We start from the raw sequence: 22,692 nt of genomic DNA, 5'->3' as shown, positions 1-22,692 counted from the left end.
CTCATACCGACAGGCGAGTCTCATTCTACGGAATTTTTTCGTATTTTAAAACAAAGGCGAGTTATTTTCAAAATCTTTTTCAAATGTCAGTTTGACTTGCAAAAGTAAAATTTTGCAATGATAACAACTCACAACTACTCTAATGTTCTGATAGTCACTGCTCTAATGCACAAATTGAGAACAGATCTCAAACTTCTAAAAAATAAGCAAAATTTTGTCAACTTTCTAACACTGATAAAAACTCCTCTGAACGAGAGAGATATAAACATTTTATAGGGTATTCCTCTAAAAGTAAAACTATTATTGTACAAAAATTTGAAATAAACACACACATACCTCATTTTCAAGCATTAATTTGCATGCATATATATATATATATATATATATATATATATATATATATATATATATATATATCAATTTTGTTTTATTTTAATAGTTTTGTAGAAGCCTAGCTGGCCCAATTCCCTGAGGGCCTGGTCTGGCCTGGTTCCAAGGCCACTCAAAACTGATCCATATGTGGATCAGTTTCTCGAACCAGCCCACCATCCAATCCCAAAAACAAAATGAGTTGCATCCATGTAGACAACCAAGTAATGCTTCAACCCAAAAAAAAAAAATTCTCAAAACATTTTTTGGGAAAACAAACTATATATACATTGTTATATATGTGATTTTTTTCAGGAACCAAACCGAGCTTGCCCACTAAAGGACTATTCTGGTTCATTTCCAAATTGGATCAAAACTGATCCACAAGTGGATCAGTTCTTGGTCACTTCACAAGACCACTTCATAAAATCGGCCATGCTCGATTACTTGACTCTTATTCTCATAATGGCTCTATACCTCAAGTCATATATTTTTTTTCTTAATATGGATGACACACATCGATCAATCCCACCTCATCCGAGGATTGATCCAAATATGTGTATTTTCTCATATGCACAACTGATCCATGTATGGATTGGTTTCTACAATAAACATTTTTTCTTTTAAATAGCTTCAATGATCATATATAAATATACATCAGTACATATGTATATATAGCATAGTTGCTTAGTTTCTCATCACACAATACTCATGATTGATCCATACTTGGATCAGTCCAAGAAATTGATTATCGATTTTTTAGACCGATCTGATGCTCAATATGTCAAAACCGACATCGGCCATCACGTATAATGATCATTGTATTAGTTCAACTCTATTCAGCCTTAGAATATGCTCATGCATACGAGCCCCGATCTACGAGTATAGGATAGAACCTCCTATCTTGTGTGTGCTGAAAATCAAAATTGAAATGGGTTCACACAGTTACGTTAGCCGGGTGGCTAGAATGGCTTTGTTGGTTCTCTTCCTTATGATAACAACATCTCCACTCTTGCTGGACTCCTTCACAAGTGGGGAAAAGAAGAGAGAGAAAGAAGAATGGAGAACGAGAGGGAGGAAGAGAATAAAGGAAGAAAAGAGAGAGGAAGTATATACAAAAGAGAGAGAAGAAGTATATATATATATATATCAATTTTGTTTTATTTCAATAGTTTTGTAGAAGCCTAGCTGGCCCAATTCCCTGAGGGCCTAGTCTGACCTGGTTCCAAGGCCACTCAAAACTGATCCATATGTGGATCAGTTTCTCAAACCAGCTCACCATCCAATCCCAAAAACAAAATGAGTCGCATCCATGTAGACAACCAAGTAATGCTTCAACCCAAAAAAAATGTTTTTCTCAAAACATTTTTTGGGAAAACAAACTATATATACATTGTTATATATATTATTTTTTTCAGGAACCAAACCGAGCTAGCCCACTAAAGGACTAATTTGGTTCATTTCCAAATTGGATCAAAACTGATCCACAAGTGGATCAGTTCTTGGTCACTTCACAAGACCACTTTATAAAACCGGCCATGCCTGATTACTTGACTCTTATTCTCATAATGGCCCTATACCTCAAGTCATATATTTTTTTTTCTTAATATGGATGACACACATTGATCAATCCCAGCTCATCCGAGGATTGATCCAAATATGTGTATTTTCTCATATGCACAACTGATCCATGTATGGATTGGTTTCTACAATAAACATGTTTTATTTTAAATAGCTTCAACAATCATATATAAATATACATCAGTACATATGTATATATAGCATAGTTGCTTAGTTTCTCATCACACAATGCTCATGATTGATCCATACTTGGATCAGTCTAAGAAATTGATTATCAATTTTTTAGACCGATCCGATGCTCAATATGTCAAAACCGACATCGGCCATCATGTATAATGATCATTGTATTAGTTCAACTCTATTCAGCCTTAGAATATGCTCATGCATACGAGCCCCGATCTACGAGTATAGGATAGAACCTCCTATCTTGTGTGTGCTGAAAATCAAAATTGAAATAGGTTCACACAGTTACGTTAGTCGGGTGGCTAGAATGGCTTTGCTGGTTCTCTTCCTTATGGTAACAACATCTCCACTCTTGTTGGACTCCTTCATAAGTGGGGAAAAGAAGAGAGAGAAAGAAGAATGGAGAACGAGAGGGAGGAAGAGAATAAAGGAAGAAAAGAAAGAAAAGAAGAAGTATATACAAAATGGAAAGGGGGGGCCATGTGATCCCTCTTTATAATACTTGGGATTTCTCAATCCCCCAAGCCATGTAACTTTCCTATTTCACATTACTTATGGCCCCCTTATTTCCAATTTTCTTATTTCTTTATCTAAGTTTTTATAGAATATAGATTTTACCAATCTTATACACTATATCTATCATAAATATATTATATACTATATAAAATATATTATATATGTGTACATTGGTTTACCTCTTAAAAGGGTCCATCCAAACACAAGAGGGGCCACCAAGAGGAGACAGCTTTCTTGTTCAAAACTTTTCTAAAAATGTTTTTAGAAGTTAATATTTTTCAACTTTGTTATGGAGAAATGGATTGGATATGGCTAGGTTAGGGCTGAATCCACATCCTCCTCGCTCTGTCTAATTTGAGAAAAATAAGGGTATGGTTTTGCCATGTTTTTGTACCAATCTAGATTGGACCTGTATGAGAATCCATGTCAAAATGGATCCCAAAACAATGTATATGCATTACTGGTAACATTAAGTTGGATTTATAATTACCGAAAGCTTCTTGCGAAATGGCAAAGTTCGCTTCTAAGGTGGGGAACTTTGTGCTTCCTCGAAAGGAGGGGAAGCTTTAAGAAACCTACTTCTGAAATATGGTAAACTCGAGTCTCTTTAGTGGGAAACCCACTTCTTCCTCATTTCCAAAATTGATTATTGTTCACTTCTTTAATGTTTCCTTCTTTCTTTTTGTCACTTTCCACTCGCTTTTCCCCAACTTCTTATTTTTTATATTAAAAAATAGTAGTTGTTTTTATAACAAGCTTACATGTTGATTTTGTATGGTTTTATACTTGTGTTGAAGTTATCTCTTGTTTGTTGTTGCTCACATGTTTCTTATTAATTAACTAAATTAATTAGTTTATTGTCAATTTCCACCTAGGCAATAGGATTCAAGTGCGCCCACATAGGTGGTTCCCCACTCTTTAGTTCAATCCAATAAGATTAGATCTAAATAACATATCATTACCAATCTCAATCGGGTTGGATCCACTTAACATTTATTAAGGGTCCAAACCAACTAATTAATACAAGATTCATATTGAATCCAAATACTCAGATTGATATTCATCTCTGATATATTTAAAAATCTACAAGTCAAATTCAAATATCTATTGGATCCAAACATTGGAGTTTAGATTCATATATGTCATGTCCAAAAGTCACTATTTATTTTATCCAAGACCTAATTATACATGCAATGTAATATGTACACACATTAATTTAACATAAAAATATTGATTTATTCTATTAAGAATTAAAGAAAAATCACAAATGTTGCATCCTACTCATTTAAAAAAAATTATCTGTAAAATTTAACTAGGGTTACTCATTGAATAGATTTAGATATTTTACTTTCATCTCCACTTCTGGCTCTCAAGTACATTCCTCTATCCCATGGTATTGTCATTAGACTTTTACTAAAGAAATGGTCTTGTTCTGCAACACTTGTTTTCATCAGTCCAAAATCTCTATCGGATGTTCTTCAACCATGACATCTTTTTGTATCTCAACCTCTTCATATTGGATGATATATGTTGGGTTTGACACATATTTTCTCAACATTGATACGTGAAACACGTTGTGGATATTCGAAAACTAAGAAAGTGTCAATCAGTGTGCTACTCCTCTGATCTTCTCGAGAATGAGAAAATGTCATACAAAGCTCAAACTAAGCTTTCCTTTCTTGCCAAATCAAAACATGCTCTTGGTCAATGAAACCTTGACAAATACATGATCCCTAATTTTAAGAGCAAGTTCACGATGCTTTGGATCTACGTAGATTTTCTGATGACTATGTGCAGTCAAAAGCTTCTTTTGAATCTACTGTACTTGATTGGTATAATGGTGCAATACTATAGGTTACTCGATAGATTGATCAACAACCCCACTTCAATAAACAGGAGATCTACAGGGTCACCTATATAATGCCTTATATGGAGCCATATTGATGCTCCAATAAAAATTATTATTATAGACAAATTCTGCTAACTTCAAATGCTTACTCCAATCGCCCTTTCAATCTAGTGTGCAATCACGCAACATATCTTCTAGTGTCTGGATCATTCTCTCTGACTCTCTATCTGTTTGAGGGTGAAATGTTATGCTAAACTTAAGCTTTGTCCCTAAAGCCTTCTGTAACTAACCCTAGAACTTTGACGTGAACTGCGATTCTCTATCCAAAATAATCGAGACAGGTACTCCATGTAATCTGATAATCTCATCTAAGTACAAGTTTGCTAAGCTCTCTAAGGTTTGATTCACTCTGGTCAGTAAGAAGTGTGCTGACTTCATAAGATGATCTACAATCACCTAGATAGTATCATATTGTATCTCATCTTAGACAGACCTACCACAAAGTCTATGGTAATGTCTCTCAATTTTCACAGAGGTATTTCTATCATTTGTAGTGTCCTAGGTCTCTGATGTTCTATTTTAACCTGCAGACAAACTAGGCATCTCAAAATATATTATGCAATCTCCCTTTTCATTTTGTGCCACTAGTAATTTTGTTGCATATCCTTGTATATCTTGGTACTATCCGGATGTATCATATACTTGGACCTATGCACTTCATCCAATAGTTCTTTTTACAATTGTAGGTCTTCTGGTACCCATAATATCTTATTATACCATATGTTGCCAACCTCTTCTAGGTATAAAGTTGATTCATCCTTTCGGCAAGCCGCAACCATCTTCAAAAAGTTTGGATCATCCTTCTATTGACTTATGATTCGATCCATGAGATCCGTTCAAACTATAAGATTTGAGATTTTAATTCTACCTGAGTATGAACCAAAAGGTCTCCAAGCGATCAAATCCTTGATTTGTCTCCATTCATTGCTCATAATTCATGCTAAACCTTCTGCCTTTCTGCTCAAGACATCAGCCACCACATTTGCTTTACCCAGGTGGTAGGATATTAAAAAGTCATAATCTTTCAGAAATTCTAACCACAATCTTTGTATCACGTTAACATCCTTTTGCGAGAAAATATACTTAAGACTTTTATGATCAGAGAAAACCTCGAATTGCTCTCCATATAGATAGTGTTGCCACACTTTGAGAGCAAAAATTACAGTTGTTAGCTCCAAATCACATGTAGGGTAGTTTCACTCAATCACTTTTAGTTGACGAAAATCATATGTAATTACCTTGTAGTGTTGCATCAGAATAGAGCCAAGTTTTGTTCCTAAAGTATCACTATAAACCAAAAATCATCCATGGCTTGACGGTAATGTGAGCATTGGGCCTGAAGTAAGCATTTTCTTCAGCTCCTGAAAACTTTTTTCACACTGCTGAGTCAATACGAATTTAATCCCTTTGGAAAGAAGTTTGGTTATCAGGGTTGCTATCTTAGAGAAGTCCTGAATAAATCTTCGATAATACTGGATAAAACCAAGGAAACTATGAATATTTGTAACACTAATTGATTGTTTCCAATCTAAGACCACCTTCACTTAATAAAAATTATAATATAAAACATAAATTTCTAATAAATTGAATAAAAAGCTTAATTTTTTTCTTCTTTAAAGCATAGTTTATCGGTATGAACTTACCTTAGCAGGATTTACTGATACTCTATCTTTTGAGTTCATGTCCCAAAAACATAACCTGCTTCAACTAGAATTTGCATTTAGAAAATTTTGCATACAACTCATAATTTTTAAGTATTTCTAAAATAATTCTTAGATGTTCTCTATGATCTTCCTCACTTTCTTAATAGATCAATATGTCATCAATGAATACAATCATAAATAAATTCAGATATGGCTAAAAAATCTTGTTCATTAGATCCATAAATATTGTTGGAGCATTGGTTAGCCCAAAAGGCATCACCAAAACTCGTAATGGCCATATCACATCCTGAATATTATCTTCTGCACATCTGAGTCTTTGATCCTCAACTGATGGTAACTGGATTAGAGATCTATCATCGAGAAGACTTTTGCATCTCAAAGTTAATCAAACAAATCATCAATACGTGGAAGGGGATAATTGTTCTTGATTGTCACCTAGTTTAATATGTGGTAATCAATGCATAAGCTCATTGATCCGACCTTCTTCTTGATGAATAACACTAGTGCACCCCATGGTGATACACTCGACCTAATAAATCCCTTATCCATCAATTTCTGGAGCTACTTCTTCCATTCTTCTAACTCTGTGGGAGTCATCTAATAAGGAACCTTACAGAATGGGGTCGTATCAGATACCAATTCTATAGTGAAGTCAATCTCTCTTGTAGGCGGTAGTCCTGACAAATCCTCAAGAAACACATTTATGAAGTCTTTGATGACTGCTAACTCTCCCATAGGAGTAATAGAAGGGTCCAATAAAAAAATACTGGCCAAAAAGGCTTCACACCCTTTCTTAATAAACCATTGAGCTTTGAGCGCTAAAATCATCTTACCTTTCTTGGTCAACCTACTGGCCTTGTACTTAAATTTTGTTTGATCAAGTCGGCTAAATTGTATTCATCTCAATGATAATTCATACAAGAGTAGTGCTTGTACAACCAATCTACACCCAAAATAATATCATACACAATCATATCTAACATGATCAAGTTGGCAAAGAGGTTCTGCTAAAAAATAATGACTTTCATATCTGACAGATATGTGCGAGCAATTGTCCGATCATTCGAAGGTGTGACCACTTGCAATATATACCCTATTGTGATGGATGTCAAATCAATCATACTTGCAAAATGTGTGGACACAAAAGAATGTATAGTACCCATATCAAAAAGTACCTAAGCATCATATTTGACAATGGAGATAGTACCTTCAATGACATTTGCTTCTTCCTACAACTTCTCTGCAGTAGTCGTATACACACGACCGGTGGCTCTCCTCTGTCTCAATTGTTGGGACTATTGTTGTAGCTATTGATGGGGCTCCTATGGTCGATGTTGTTGTCCTCGTAGTGTTGCATTTGCTCCTCCTAGTGCTAATCTCTTGGAACACTCCCAGATAAAACGTCTCATCTCACCACAGTGTAGGCAAGCTCTTGTGTCTCTATAGCAGACACCCTTATGTTGCATCTTGTACTTCAGGCACACTCTGGTAGTCGATTGTGGACGATTAGCTCCACTTTACTGCACTCTAGGATTCTTAGCAGGCGATGCCCTGTTCGTTTCTGCAGTGGACCTCTGGGACTTGTTTCCATTGCCTCTTGGTTGGTCGAACTGCTTAGCTTGAGTCTTCTTAGAAGTCTCCCAATCATCATGTGATGTGTAAGCACTCATTACGATTTGATACGGTTATCGTAAGGTTAATAAAAAAGAATTATTTTTTCACCTAACGTATTATATCCATCTCGATGGCCTGGCTTAGATTCTATGGGCAACTCATCAGAACTTGTGTCCTCAACCCATCTCATAGCTTGTTGACGTACTTCTTGGTGCATGCTTCATCAATAGTATAGGTGTTCAGATAATACTTCTCTAGGTGTCTGAACAAGGTAGTGTACTCTGCCACCTTCTTGCTACCCTGTTGGAGATCTATGAACTCCTACATCTTGCGATCCCTCATATACTATGGAAAGTAGGTGTCTAGAAACACCTCTTAAAACTACATGCAAGTGTTTGTCACTGAACTGGCATGTGCAACACCTCTCGCATGGTCTCCCACCAACTCTTGGCATCTTCCTGTAGATGGTAAGTGCCAAAAGTAACTCGCCTATCAGTGGAAAGCTCTAGGATCTCAAAGATTTTGCCAATGGCGTGAATCCATTCATCTACTGCGTCAGGGTCCTTCTTCCCTAAGAAGAATGAAGAATTCAACTCCATGAAGTGTTTGTACCTCACTCCATGGTTTTCAACGTTATTCCCTTTGTTATTGTTATTACCATTATTATCATTACCATTAACATTACCATAGTTATTTGCAAGGTTCTAGAATGTGGCAGTCAACGTGTTGAGAGCTTCTAGGAGGAAGTCTCTCTGAGTTGCCCAACCCTGAGGCTGACATCCGGCTATCTATAATAAGATCCAAACGTCTATAAAAATTTATGCTTACATGATAGAAAAACTACTAATGATGTTTTTATTTGACATCTAAGTTCTGATTTTGCATAACTCACAAGAACTAAATTTTAATGAACTACTTCATCACAATAACAACAAAAATAAAAAGAACACACTCACCAAGCGATATCGATCGGTTGGACGAGTCTTAAGTGGCAATTTTCCTCCTGCTCTGATAGCAAAGCAGTAATGCTCCAAAATTTTATCTCAAAAATCATGAGATTTTTTTTTTAATAGTTTGAAAATCACAAAGAAAATCATTTACAAACAAAATTAGATAAAGAGATTTGGCAGGTTATAGATCTATCAAACCATTCACCATATTGAATTGAATTTAATAATCATATAATTAATTTAATTCAGTCTCACAGTTTGAAAATAACATCAAAGATAAATATTCAAATGGAAAATAAATATCCAAATTCAAAACTTTGTAGGAAATAAAAGACTTGGCTATGGTCCCTCTGCAATGTCCTGCCAATGAAGGATCCTCTACTTAGTATTTGTATGATATATTGAGGTCAAACTCATCAAGTCATCAATATGAGATACTATTTGACACAAATAAATTAAAACTAGTATACCTGAACATATTTCGATAATTTCACACAATCACTTCGAAAATGATCCATTTCAAGCATGCATAACATTTTAGTGTATAACAGGAATATCATTCATAAACAATCATAATTTTATACATGAATATGTAAATAATGTATGCACTTACTGATGTAGAACATATAATATTTTCATGCATGAGTGACTTGTTATTGCTTTTACTTACTTTTCTTTTTACGTGATGCATGTCATGCTTAAATAAATGCACAAACAAATTATGGTTTTTACTTTTTAGCCCTGTGGATACTACGCAGGCTTTATCTGGATCAGGACCAGGTTAACCCTTGTTGGGTACCTTTTAACAGTATCAGGTGAGGGATGACATAGTCGAGAGAGAGCTCCCAACACCACCAACTTGATGTATCAAACTTTACTCATGAGTTTCGTGACCTACCACCTTGTGGCTAATGTAAAGGTTTCTCCTATCTTTGTGGTTGGGGAGGAGCAACCTTCTATGCTTAAAAACTTATTTCACAAAGCATGGAGTACCACTTACACTCTTATTGTAAGCCCAATAGAATTAGTATTCACATGAGTGTTCTTTTAATGCATTAATTTTATTATTTATCAATGCACATACAAAATGAAACTAAAATAAGATTTGAGCCTCTTGTTTGGGCATATGGATGCAAGATTAAATGCCAAGGATGCTATCATGCCACATATACAATTTATAACACATCAAATTCATTTATTCATTCATTCATAGGCATTGATAATGATTAACTACATGCATCCATACATAATCACATGAATCAACATAATGCATAACATATGAAATTTAATAGTAGCGTGCATTCAATCATAAGCATATAGTAATAATCTTTTTCAATGTCATGCTCATTAGAAACTTAGAACTTTTATATACACATCATTATATATCATGTATGCATGCTAATTTAACACTTAAAATCAAATATTCATATCAAACATTCATTATAGACATTGATCAACAGGTCCATAACTGGTTCGGGACCCGTTTAGGCCCACAACTGCTATGATATTTCGACAGTCACTGCATGTGCACAAACTGAGAACAAAGCTCAAACTTTCAAAAAATAATAGAAATTTTGTTTTATTTCAATAGTTTTGTAGAAACCTAGCAGGCCTAATTCCTCGAGGGACTGGTCTAGCCTGATTCTAAGCCATTCAGAACTGATCCATATGTGGGTTCGTTCCTCAAACCAACCCACCATTGAATCCTAAAAAAATGAGTCACATCCACGTAAACAACCAATTAAAAATTCAACTAAAAAATTTGTTTTTCTCAAAATGTTTTTGGGGAAAACAAACTATATCTGCATTGTTATATATATGATTTTTTTTCAGGAACCGAACCGAGCCAGCCCACTAAAGGACTAAGCAGGTTCGTTTCCAAATTGGATCAGAACTGATCCACAAGTGGATCAGTTCTTGGTCACTACACAAGACCCCTTCATGAAACCGGCCATGCCCAATTACTCGACTCTTATTCTCATAACGGCCCTATATCTTAAGTCATATATATTTTTTTTTCTTAATTTGGATGACACACATTGATCAATTCTGGCTCGTCCAAGAACTGATACAAATATATGTATTTTGTTGTATGCACGACCGATCCATGTATGGATCGGTTTCTACAATAAACATTTTTTTTTAACAACCTCAATGATCATATATAAATATATATCAGTACATATGTATATATAGTACATTTGCTTAGTTTCTCATCGCACAATACACATGGATGATCCATACTTGGATCAGTCTATGAAATTGATTATCAATTTTTTTGACCAATCTGATGCTCAATAAGTCGGAACCGACATCAACCTTCACGTGTAATGATCGATGTATGAGTTCAACCTTATTCAACCTCAGAATATGCTCGTGCATATGAGCCCTGATCAACGAGTATCGGATAGAACCCCCTACCTTGTGTGTGCTAAAAATCAAAACTGAAACGGGTTCACACGGTTATGTTGGTCGGGTGGCTAGAATGGTGTGGTACTCCCTTCAGCTTGAGCATCATCATTCAAGGAATATTCATCTTTAGCTGCTAATGGCATCCAGTACAAGCGAGATAAGTTCTTCTAGCCCAATCCTTCCTTCTCTTCCTGCCCCTAACAGATGTTACTTGGGGACTAAGCTCACTGTAGAAAATTATGCCTTGTGGTTGTCGCAGTTCAAACCACTACTTATTTCCTATGACCTCAATGGCTACATAGGCAGTTTAAAACCAAAACCAAGTGACTATATTACTCAAGACAAATAAGAGAATCTTGAACACAGATTATATTGTGTGTTATCAACATAACCAACTCCTCTCAAGCTAGATCATATTGTTATTGATAAAACTGATTCATACCCAAATTGTTGGGCTCTAAATGTCCTATGACGTTTGGAAAACCTTGAAAGAGGCTTATGCCACATACTCTCGAGCTCAAGGAACAACTACAAAATTTGAAGAGATATTTAGAAGGATGTTCAGACTAATAATCAGTGTTTTAAATTGCCTTATGGATCTTTGCATATATGCTTTGCTTGTTAAGTAGGTAAACAACATAAATTGACTTTTTCTAGAATGACTTATGCCATGTTGGAACCTCTTGAAATTATATTTTCTGATGTTTGGGGGCCAACCTCAATCTTTTGGTATTGATGGGTTAAAATATTATGTGGTGTTTATGGATGCTTGCTCTAAATTTACTTGATTTTATTTGATGAATAATAAATGTTATGTGTCCAATTTTTTTTAAAAATTCAATCTGTTGGTTGAAAACTTAGTTGGAAAAAGGATCAAGTATCTTCACTCTAATGGTGGTGGTGAATACAAGGCCTTCGACCCCTTTTTGAAAGAGTCTGAGATTAGACATTAGTACTCTTGTCCACATACTCAAGAGCAAAAAAGTGTTTATGAGCGAAAGCACCTACACATTGTTACATTGTTGACATCGGGTTAATGCTCATAGCTTACTCTAGTATGCCACAAAAGTTTTGGACCTTTGCCTTTTTCATTGTTGTGACTTCCTACACCCATTGTGTAACAAATGCCCAATGGAAGTTATGTTTCAAAAGCAACCTGATTTCAAATTCCTAAAGACTTTTGCTTATGCATGTTACCCAAACTTAAGGCCATACAGATCACACAAACTTGATTTCTGGTCCAAGCAACACATGTTCATGGGATACAGTAACCACCATTGTTTGGTGGAAATTTTTTAAACTATAAATAAATCCACTTACGGGTTTTAACTCAAGGAGCACGAGTTTTATCTTAAGGTGGCTCACTTATAGGGTTTTTCTTCCAGCCACCTTCGGGCCTAGTGTTACCTTGAAAATGGGCACACCTTCAAGTCTAACATAAAATCCACTTGCCATTGGTTACTTTTCAATGTTACTTTCTAGTTTTGGTATTCACCTCACTTTTTAGTAAGTAAAATTAAGGTTCAATATGGAATTTTTTCTACTTTTAGAGGAAGCCAATGTGCCCCACTTTTGGGTCTTCACTTTTTGAAGAAAGCTAATGGGCCTCACTTTTGGGTCTTCACTTTCCCAAGAAAGCTAATAGGCTCCAGCATTTTTTAACCCAAAAGACACAACTGCAAAACAATATACACCTATATGGGGTATGAAAAGTTGTAAGCTCTTCATCATTTGGCTGCATTTTGATTTGATTATAACCAGAAAATGCATCCATGAAGGATAGAATCTGGTATTTACTTAAATCATACAGTAACAATTTTGTTGGGTACCTTTGTCTTAACACAGCTTTAAACAAGATTATTGTGTCAAGAGATGTCACATTTGATGAAAACCTTTTTCCCATGAGTCTTAAACCGTCTAATTGTGAGCCTTCTATATCCAATTATTTCTCTATACTCATGCCAGATAGTTCGTTTGAGTCCACACCTAAAGACCCTATCATTGTCCCTAGTAAAACTCCTTCAGGACGTGAACCATCTATAGAAGGATCTACTCAATATCTCAAGCTCTTGTTGTTTCATAAAGAACTCGTCACATGATAACACATGCCCAAGATGGCACTCTTAAACCCAAGACATTCACTCTTTTCCCACTGGCTGAACTTACCAAAGACCAAGAACTCTTAAACCCAAGACATTCACTCTTTTCCCACTAGCTGAACTTACCAAAGACCAAGAACTGACTACCTATAAACAAGTTTCCCAAGATGTCAGGTGGCAAAACGCCATGAGTGAGGAGTATGCTACTCTTATGAGAAATCGAGCCTGGACTTTGGTTTCGTCTAATCCATCTCTGGTTGATTGCAAGCAGGTTTATAAAATCAAAAGAAAAATTGATGGGTCACCTGAGCATTATAAGGTCTGATTGGTTGCTAAAGGTTTTATCAAGAAGGTGTAGATTGTTTTAGAACCTTTGGCCCTGTTATGAAGCCAACCACTCTTTGTATTATGTTGACTTTTGCCCTTAACTTTGGTTGGTTTGTTAGACAACTAGTTGTGAATAATGCATTTTTCAATAAAAGTTTAGCGGAAGCAGCTTATATGGTTCATCATCCAAAGTTTGAGAACTTGAATTTTTTCAATCATATGTATAAGCTCAACAAGGCATTGTATGGGCTAACACAAGTTCTTTGAGCTTGGTACCAAGAACTTAGTAATGCCTTAATTAATTCAGGGTTTATGATCTTGAAAACTAACCCTTCATTGTTTGTCTTATGTAAAAGAGATTTAAAAGTGTATATTCTGGTTTATGTTGATGATATTTTAATTACAAAGAATTTTGGTAAATTGGTGCAGGATTTAGTCGAATCTGTTGAAAAATAATTGGCTTTGTCTTCAATATTTCTTGGAATAGAGGCTATTTATACTGGACTAATCCAAATAAAATTGATTGAGCACCATAGTGATTAAATACATTATGGACCTCTTAATGGGATCTAATATGGTTGACACCAAACCAATCTCTACACCAGTGGCACAATCTTCTAAACTTTCAACAGCTAGTGGGAATGAATTTGGTGATCTGTCTTTTTCTTTGTACTGAAGTATAGTTGCAGAACTCTACTAGTACATGAGTATGACCAAGCCAGAACTTTCATTTAGTGTTAACAGGATTTGCCAATATATGCATCGACCAATGGTTGAACATTGGGCTGATGTGAAAGGAATTCTTTGATATTTAAAGCACACTATCTAATATAGACTTTTATTGATGCATTATAAGTCCATGGTGATTTTCGTCTACTTGAATGCATATTAGGCCTGATGCCCAGACGATCGAAGGTCCACCTTAGGCTATGATGCTTTTCTTGGACCTAATCTTATTTCTTGGAGCTTAAGGAAACATGTGGTATCTCGGTCCGGCATTGAGGCGAAGCATAGAAATGTTGCAAATGCAGCAGTTGAAGTTTCTTGGCTGCAGTATCTTCTTCGTGAACTAGGGGTTGATTTTGATACTAAACTTCATATTTGGTGTGATAGTGTGAGTGCGCCCCAACTTGGTTGCTCATCCAACGTTCCATGGTAGGAGTGAGGACATCAAAACAGATGTGCACTTTGTTCGTGAAAAGATAGCTATTTGGCTTCTTCAAGTTCAACATTTATCTTCGAAGGATCAGATAGTTGATGTTCTAACGAAGACTCTATTTGTATTGTAAATTCTCGACTTTCAGTCCAAGCTGAATGTCACCTACAAGGTGTCCAACTTTAGGGAGGCTATTAAGGGTATGTTTGATGGCTTGTTCAGGGTTGGACGAAATGAACAAAAAAGATAGAAACAGAATATTGGTTTTGTTAGTTCCATAACAACTGATCCAAGTCCAACGTTTGTTTGGACCGTACTCAGATGCTATGTTTCAAATGTCCATTGTTTGATGATGATGTGCGAACAACTTGGACAATTATAGATAATGGGTCAAATTATTTTATTTTGGATCATATGACCTGATCGGTCCACCATTTTACATGTTTTAACAAGTTTATGATAGTTTTTAGCAGAAACTGCATGACCCGTCGAGAATAGTTTAAAAAAAAATTACCTTGACGAGGGCATCCTTGGAATATAAAAACTTGACAATAATTTAGCAGAAATAGCATAGCTCGACTTTAGGATAGTTGTGAATTAATGCATAATGAAATGTTGCTGCCGGGTAAGTGTTGAGAACTTTTCCATAAGGTTACGGGTGTAGACAGAAAACATTTCATTTTCAAGAACAGGAAGACCCTGTTAGAAATTAAAACCTGGGTTCAGTTTCCCTTCTATTTTTTTCATGATTATTTTGAAAAGTATAAAATCAAAAACACACTTTCATCGGTGGTGGCGATAAAATTTCTTTCATGTTGTCTAACAAAATGCATACAAACATAAAAAATCAACCAAAAACAATATATGAAAGTAAAGGTAAACAATATTGAGATTCATTCTGAATGAACATGAAAGGTTGATAAAGAAACATTGGGTACAAGGATAAAGATTTTTTCTCTTTTCAAGAATTGTTCCAATCATACATGGTCATAAATCAATTGGTGAATTTTTTTTCTTTAGGAAACCCAGACAACATATAGTTGTAATTCTAATTGGTGAATTTTTTTTCTTTAGAAAAAAAAATCACCGAAAAAGCAATCGGATAGGGAGGTTTAGGGGTTTCCTCTCAAGAGAGGGGGATCGAAGAGATGCAGCGTTGCATGGCCATCCATTCAATGTCTGCCGCATCCAATGTTTGTTAAAACATACGTTCTCGATGTCTTTTTTATCCTGTGCGACACGCAGGACGAGCCATCAAACATACTCTAAAGGACACAATGCTGTTGGGTCTCTAGTGAGATCTCCAAAAGGGTCTAGAAGTCATGGGGCTAAAAGTAATAAGGGAAAAAGAAAGTCTTGCCTGCCCTTCTAGAGTCCAACCAACTCAGGTTTCATAAACTAGAAAGATATCAAGAGAGACAGACTTGTTAAGAAAGTTGTCTCCAAGGAAAATTGTGTAGATGGTATGTTTCCTAAAGAAGTTGGGATTTGTTATGTTAATGAGAGGAAAGAGCCCTCTCAAGCCTTTTTATTCTTAAATTTCTACGAGTGATAAACCTCTCTCTCTCTCTCATTGAATGTAAGAGAGAGAGAGAGGGAGAAGTCAGACTCGTGGATATAGAACCAATGGAATCGAACCAGGTTAATCTTTTTGTCTTTGCGGTGTGATTTTTGTGCTGGGCATATATCTTAGATTTTCATGGAAAAGAAGGCTACTGCCCTTAAGTTATATGTTATCATTGAAGGAAGCCCTTAAGTTGTATGTTATCAATGAAGGAACCCAAGCTTAGCTACTTCTTACTCATAAGGTTTTCAACTATCTTTAACACATCCCCTTTCTCTTTCCTCACAACTATCTAGTGAGTTGTGATACTTAAGCAGCTAATTAAAAAAAATGATGTCCCATAAGAATGATACTGGAAATTGAATAATGTGTGCATTCTTCAAAATGTGTCGGGCTATGGGTCAGGTTGGACTGGGGCAGTAAACAGGCTGGGCTGGGGCCAGGCTCCATTGAGATCTTTTGGCCCTACCTGGGCCCATTCCATTTACTATTTCATCTGGGTTGAGCCCGACTCTTATCAGGCTCGGACTTCATATAGCACCCATCTCCGACCAGGTACTCGACTATAAAGGCCCACCCTATTGCACAGTTGTATGAAAGAGGATCAGGTGCAATCACATTGCACACTTTTATTGTGCTGCTATACCCGAGAGCACATCAGATAGGCGATGGTCGACCGCTCAAGTGCAGGGCACACTAAAAATATGCAATGTGATTGCACCTGAGCCACTCTCCAGTTGCTCTGATTGCACCCCTTAGCATTACCAGGGGATCTAAGGTGCAATCACATGGCACAAAAATTGTGCATTAAGCACCTGACCACCATCCATCAGGGCTTGGGCCCACAACTAACAGGCCCTATTCTCAAGATGGAGGGTGATCAGGTGCTTAATGCACAAATATTTGTGCAATAGCACCTGATCTTTTACCCATTACCGCCTTTGGACTTCAACACATTTATAGGCTCTTTACAGAAAAATGCCAAAGTGCAATCACATTGCACATTTCAAATGTGCTGCTGTACTTAAACACCGGCCATTTACTGTTGGAGTTTACAGCTGACAGGTTGCAGCAAATAAAAAATGTGCAATGTGATTGCACCTGATCCAGCCTCCTAGGGATGGTAGTGGACCGAGGGAAACGGGACCCTGCCCCGTTTGAACCGGGGATGGAGGACATGAAACGATAATGGAGGCAGGAGCTTAAAATCAAAACCCGTGAGGAGATGGACTTGTGATTTCCCCCACCCCGCCTGGTCTCTTTCTTCCTTCAGGTGAACCCTTGCTTGAGCCAGGCGGTTTCTCCCTTTGGTACCTTTGGTTTGTTTGATTTTCTGCTCTTCTTGGTGAGTTGCATACTAAGTGTTTGATGTAATATGACAACTCTGTTAGGTGTAAGAAGGGAGGGGAGAGAGAATTCAAAAGAAGAAACGTGAGCTGTTTTAGAGAAAGTTTGGTTTTGATGACGTGGAATAGTCTCATATTGATTGTGTTTGAGTTTGTTGTGGGCTTTATAACTCACATGTAAACTCTTACACTTATTCCTGAGAACAAGAGGTTGGGATGACTACCACACACACGTGCGTGCGCGCCCGCCCACCATGCTGTGTCGTGCCGGACTTGGGTTCGGGTAATTGGTTCTTTAGGGTCATATCCAATCAAGACCAAAGTATCTTTTTGCTCAAAGTTTTTGTGGATATTTGGATTCTTTAACGGGTTACGAGAAATGATAACGGGTCACGACTCCTCGTAGTCCGTACCCGTTATGGTTCTTCAGATTTTTTTAACGGATCTCGACTTTTCGATTTTCGTTAACGGGTCACGTCTCCTCGAATTCCGTAACGGGTTCCTTCCATGTTTTGTAACCGTTCATGGGTTATAAAAGCGTAGTTAGGGCTAGGGTTACGATAGATCTGAGTCGCACTGATTTCTGTAGAAGAGCTCTGCGGTTTTCCATTTTCCGGTTGCTCTTTCTCTTTCTCTTGAATTATCCCAAAAAGGGTTTTTCTGCAACTTCGGTTCGTGGAGCTCCTTGTGTCTGTTTCGATTTGTTAAAAATCATGATTTGTATTCTGCCGGATATTATGATTTATATCATGTTGATGATTGAGAAACTATGTAATCCAAAATTCGATCCAACAAGCTCTTCAATTGTGTATATTTTTAGTGTATTTTTTGTAATGGTTTGATTTTCTGCTTTCCTTGGCGATTTGCATACCAACTGTTTGATGTAATGACACAGCCTTTCAATTGTGTGTATTTTTAGTGTTTTTTGGTAACTAATTTAGCATTAGAAGTTCAGGTAGTAGGTTTTGATTAAGTTGAGGCTGCATCAGATTCAGTCTGCAAGAGTGCTGCTGCGTGTTCCTCCAACTGGTTGTTTTTCACGTTCCTTCAACCAGGATGGTCATCTTGTGTTGACGCCTAAAAATCTGTCTCCACCATCAGCTACCAAAGGCATTATTCTTAAATCGTCATGTGGACCTTGTATGGTCTCCTGCACCTGCTCCGAGTGTGCTTCCGTCCGCTCGTATGCTCAGAAGGCCATTAACTTTTCACAGCTACTGATGTGTGATATCGAGTATTTTGCATCGAAGCTTGTGAGGGAATTGAACTCCTTGAAAAGCATTGTTGTAGAAAATTTACTTTTTGAAACATGCTCATCTACATTGAAATGTGGGGTTGATGAGGTATAATAAAAAAGCTTTCATATTGAAGTATGTGTTTCAGTTCTTTTCACAGCCACAAATTTTCTCTAATTTCTTGCTCATTTCACTTTAATTTATAGATTTGATGTCCTCTATGTTTCTTACTTTGTGCAGGTGAGAACTGTCACCACCATTGCAACTGAGGTTGAAGAAACCACCAGAAAGTGGCTTTATATGATGGCAAGGGACTGCAGCAGACTTGTTATTTATTGAGCTTTTCATTGTGTTTTCAAGTTTGCAGAAAGCATGACAGCATGCTTGAAGATTCATGACAGCTTGGTTCTCATTCCATCCATTTTCTTGTATTTCATCATTTTTCTTTTGTGCCAAGCTTACATGCTTTATTTGATAGCATTTTTGCAGAGCCTAGGCCCAACTTGTCCAAAGATTTTGTTGGCTTGGGCCTTCTTTTGAAAATTAGGCTTATACCCTACTTGTTCGGGGCCATGCCCGCTAAGCCCGTTGTCCAGCCCTATTTTTATGCTCACACCTAGGGGTGGCAAAACCTGACACGACCCGCCAACCCGCCTCTTAGGCTGGTTCGGGTTGGGCTTAAGCCAACCCGTTTAATAAACGGGTCGATCCGCGTAACCCGTTTATTAAACGGGTCAGGTTCGGGTTGGGGGTATGCCAACCCGGCTGACCCGTTTAATAAATGAGTTAGGCGGGCGGGTCAACCCGCCAAGCCGTCAACCCGACCTGACAACCTGACCCGCGAACCTGAGAACTCGTTTACCCGACCCAACCCATTTATTAAATGGGTTGGCAGGTCGTGTCGGGTTACCCGTTTATTAAACGGGTCGGGTTCATGTTTGCCACAGCCGACCCATTTAATAAACGGGTCGGGTTCGAGTTGAGGTATGCTGACCCGCCAACCCGACATGATTGCCACCCCTACTCACACCTAGGGGTGTCAACGGGCCTGGTTTACCCGAACCAAACCCTATAGGATCCGGCTATGGTGATAAATAAGACCCAATTAAGACCTGAGTCCAGATCTGAAGGTATAGTTTGTGAAATTTTATATCCGACTCGGACCCAACACGAGCTTCGATTAAGATTCGCAATTTTTCAATGTAAAAATGATAAAAAAAATACGGTATTACTGGGTTTGGTTCATGTAGTTCTTATTGGATTCGGTATGGGTTTTTTATAGTGGACCCGATTAGACCCGAGTCTAAACCCGATACCATACCCAAAAATCTGATCTAAGTGTGGTTTCACCTTGATCCGACTCAAACCCGACCCGTTGATACCCTACTCACACGATCCGAGTATTTAAGTTTAATTCGGGTTGGGTACCTGGTACAAACCCCACCTGTTGACAGTTTCTCGGTAAGGAGAAAAAGAGAAGAAGATAAAAGTAGGGGTGGCAATCATGTCGGGTTGGCGGGTCAGCATACCTCAACCCGAACCCGACCTGTTTATTAAACGGGTCGATTGTGGCAAATACGAACCCGGCCCGTTTAATAAACGGGTAACCCGACATGACCCGCCAACCCATTTAATAAATGGGTTGGGTCGGGTAAACGGGTTCTCAGGTTCGCGGGTCGGGTTGACGGGTTGATGGGTCGGGTTGTCGGGTCAATGGGTTGGCGGGTTGGCAGACGGGTTGGCGGGTTGACCCGCCCGCCTAACCTGTTTATTAAACGGGTTGGCATACCCCCAACCCGACCCCGACCCGTTTAATAAACAGGTTAGGCGGGTCGATCCGTTTATTAAACGGGTTGGCTTAAGCCCAACCCGAACCCGCCTAAGAGGCGGGTTGGCGGGTCGTGTCAGGTTTTGCCACCCCTAGATAAAAGCCTTTGCCCTCAGCCCTAAAACTCTCTCTCTCTCACTCTGAGGGGTTTTCGTCAGAAGCGGAAGAAAGAAATGGCGACGGAGGAGAAGAAGAGGGAGGAAGGAGGCGGAGGGGCGGCAGCGGAGGAAGGGCTTCAGGTAGGGCGTCGGTGGACGGAGATGGTGGAGGAGCGGTGGCGGAGTGTCCGGGAGCACGCAGAGACGTATCCCTACGTGTGGGCGTCGTATATCCTCGTCTATGGTGGGATAGGCGTTTACATGATGTACCGATGGAGAAAGCTCAGGAAGACGGAAGAGAGGGTCAGGGCCCTCCACGAGAGGCTCAAGAAGCTCGTAGAGGCTGACGCCGCTGCGGCGAACTCCTCGACGACGACGACGACGACGACGGAGATGGAACGGATAGCGGAGGAATCAGAGAAGAAGGGAAGCTGAATCGCAGGGAGGATCCTGTTTGGGGGATGTTTTTTAGGGGTTTTTTCAGATTATCGATCTCCCTCTCTTTGCAATCGGAGTTCTCCGGTTCGTTTTCCCCCCAGTTTTCGTTTTTTTTCTTTTTCCTGCTTTTTTGTGTTGTAAAAGAGATTAAAGAAGGAATAATTAGGGAAGGCGGCGATTTTTTGCTCTCTCTCTCTCTCTCTCGGCCGATGAGAAAAGAATTCCAGGGAACTGGAATCTATTGTTTAGAGACTGCGCATTTGCTGCCGGGGTGTGGGATTTAGACAGGAATGCAATTCCATGGAAGCTTTTTTCTAAGAACTTGTTTTCACAAGGGGCGCATGTGCGATTCCCACCCAATTACCAACCCCCTTCCTTTTGACCTAAATAGGGGCGAAATTCTCGGTATTGTGAATTGCTAGCTGTAGAATGTTATTTCCGACAAACTTGAACATAAAAATGACAATTTTCCAACAATTTGATCTCCTTTTCACTGAATGGATCTGAAAGATTCGATGGCGTTTTTTTATCTCGTTCACCTATAGCACATTGATCGGAAGTGATATCTTTCTTTCCATAGTAATTAAAAAAAATGGTGAATAAATCTTTATAAAGAAAAGCTTTCAACAATTAGGAAAAATCTCAACATGCCTGTTTGGCATTTTAGAAGCTGGAAATATGTACCCAAATTGGCCTTCATTAAGTACTTGGGCCTGAAATCTGAAGTCATTAATCCAAAAACAAGATCTAGATAGATCTTGAGACGATGCAAAAGGATCTTGATTTTCAAATATCTAAAAGCGCTTATAAGTCTGCTTGCAGACATAACCAATGTTGCTGTCTTGAACTAGTTGACCGTAACTCCAAGGGGTAAAATTGATTTGGGTCAAAGCTGGGTGAAAACCCCAAAAAAATGAACTAAAATCCTGAGATTTTAAGTATTTAACCCACAATGAATTGAAATACTCCAATCACTGAGGATCAATCGATCCTAATCTCACAAAACTTGATGGATCAACAGGTCCTGATTCTTAGAATGGATCTCTAATAGGATAAAAGACTCTTGAATGCCTTCCACAGGACCAGCCTGGCGAAGCAGTCTCAACTCATGGGAGCTAATAGAAGCTATTCTTCTTTCCCGCCCTGAGTTCAATGGGCATTTTTCCTTTTTTCATCAGAATCTAAATAAGGAGTGAAGTGATAAAAAAAAAAGAAAATCTTTTTTTATTCTTGATGGCTTTTAGCTTGCTACAATCATTTGTTTATGCAAATGACTTAGAAAACTTGGTCTTTTTACTTTTTCTTTTGTCAAAATGACGGCATGAATGTAATCAATAATAAGACATGTTTTTAATGGAAACAGGCTTTTGAATTGCCAGAACCAACCTGTGTAACATTTTTCT

The sequence above is a fragment of the Nuphar pumila genome, chromosome 1, assembly GCF_984573655.1.
Source record: "Nuphar pumila chromosome 1, dmNupPumi1.hap1.1, whole genome shotgun sequence".
Taxonomy (NCBI): domain Eukaryota; kingdom Viridiplantae; phylum Streptophyta; class Magnoliopsida; order Nymphaeales; family Nymphaeaceae; genus Nuphar; species Nuphar pumila.
This window is presented reverse-complemented; position numbering follows the sequence as displayed.